A 2345-nucleotide genomic window follows, 5' to 3' on the forward strand; every position below is an offset into this window, starting at 1 on the left:
GTCACAATCGAAATTAGTCTATGTTAATTTGAAGAACAACGAAGACAAAAAAAATATTATTGTCTTATAGAGTTAAGCAAACGCATTTACCTTTTCGATGGAGAAGTGTAAATGCAATGCGTGTTATGTCAGTTTTTTTTCATGAGCAATAAATGTTTTTAATATTCATAATAGATGTAAGTTTCGATGATATACCACACCTCCGAAGGCCTTTCAAGATGGCACGATCAATATTTAGCTTCCTATTTATGCCAAGCATGGCACTGTTCTAACTAACAAGCTCAGAAGTACACATACAGTAGTATATAGGCCATTTACAGATCACTACGAGAACTCTTTAATTAATTCCTTAATATCGCTAGGGAGGGAATGTTCTTGTTTCCTTAGTTTATATTTCCCTTTAAAATGAACTAAACCACATTTATTTGGCATGATGACAAATTTATCAGTGCTTGTTGCCATCGCAGATATATGTAAATTTTGTGTGTTTATGTTTTATCTGTTTGTTTGAAGCTAGGCAATGGAAATATTGAATGGAATGGTTAAACCCGTATTCACGCTACTTATCGTGTCGCGATATTACTTCGGAATAAAATTACATTTTGGAGGATTGATCGCGAATCATAGGGAAAAGGAAGAGTGAATAGAATTGTTGGATTTATAAATTGAAAGGTAAATAAATTCGCTAGTATCAAAATTGTACACACAAATAATAAAAACCGAGTTTTTTAATATCACAACACAGCACAAAATGGTAAATTTGTGTATCAACTTGACTTACTTTATATCAAGTACCTAAGTTTAAAAAGAAAATTGCACCCTCGATCGTTCATCAGTATACGGGTCCGAGGCTGTGGAAACACCAGCAGTTCCAGTTTAGATAACGGTATAGTTTTAGTAATAAGTTATAGGCATGGGATTACGTTAGTTATACTAGTTAACGTTATTGTTTTAGTAAACGTTATAGTCATGAATATTTTATAAACGTTATACCATTAGTTAACGTTATGGTTATAGTTTATCGTTATACTTATAGTTAACGTTATAGTTATAGTTACCGTTTTAATTACAGTAAACGCTATAGATATAGTTAACGTTATAGTTATAGTTACAGTTTTAGTTATAGTTAACGTTATACTTCTAATTCTCGGATCATTTGCTATGTTCGATAGCTGGGATAAAGAGCGAAAAATCAAAATTTCAGCCTCCGCGACAAAGTCCGTATGTTGTTTTTAATTTAGCCCCGGGTCAGAGATTAATACATAGTTCACACAAGTCGCCACGGGTGAATGAAATGACGAGCGACTGTATGCTACCATGCAACCTTCCTGCCAGACCATATTTTTCAATTGGATTGTTAGGACAGTGCACCGTGAAGCAAAATTTGCGAGCACCTCTTCCGTTTGTTACTATCTTCAGCCATTAGACTGTTTAAACAATCGGAAAATGAAATGAGTAAATCATTTCACATGTAAATGATGGATGAAACGTACTTCACACGTACGAAGATGAAGCGTAGCGAAGTGGTTTAGAATTCAAAACACGTCCGTAAAACTACGTTTCGCTCTGGGGACTTTTTGATAGTTGGAAAGTGATCTATGCATCTTAGGCCACAGCTGCCGGTGACTGAACGTATATAAATCTTCCCGAAGTGGCAGTGCTGGAGTGGGCAACGTTCTTCTGCCTCTGAAGGGAACCGAGGATACTTGGGTCCTGTTGCTGACGGTAAAGAGTCAATGCAGGCAATAATAAGGCTTTAAGGATGAGAAAGCCTGACGATTTTGTTCCATTGATTCCAGTAATTTTAACTGGTATGAAATTTGCATAGGTTGCAGCATATAATGAATCATGATGTTCATACAATTTTAAACTATTTATCCAAATCAATTTCCCCAGATAATATTTTAAAATCAGGCACTCACTCCGTTCTGAGATTTCTGAGCAAAGTATACTACTATTTAAAAAAACTATTTAATAACTCCTGTTTTTTCCGTTTAAATATTCTCAATTTTACAAATAAGTAAGCTTGTTGCTACAACAAAGTTTTTAAGTCTATTGTATGACACCTTCCCTTGCAAGCGCAATACTCTACGTAAGGACGGTGCTGAACACACGCCTTTCTATGACATAAATATGGGTTTATTTCCTGTTCATTTATTGATTTTTACTTTTGCTTTATTTATTCGTTTATTTAATGTTAGCTGATAAATTCACTCAAAATTACTGTGTGTATATTTTTCTCAAGAATGATTAAGCCCATATGAAAATTACTGTAAACAAATTTTGTTCCATATTAATGTAATTATGACTATATAGGTAGTTTAAATTTAGAAAGGTTCTCAACT

Source organism: Hyalella azteca, unplaced genomic scaffold (genome assembly GCF_000764305.2).
Source record: "Hyalella azteca isolate HAZT.00-mixed unplaced genomic scaffold, Hazt_2.0.2 contig1108, whole genome shotgun sequence".
Classification (NCBI taxonomy): domain Eukaryota; kingdom Metazoa; phylum Arthropoda; class Malacostraca; order Amphipoda; family Hyalellidae; genus Hyalella; species Hyalella azteca.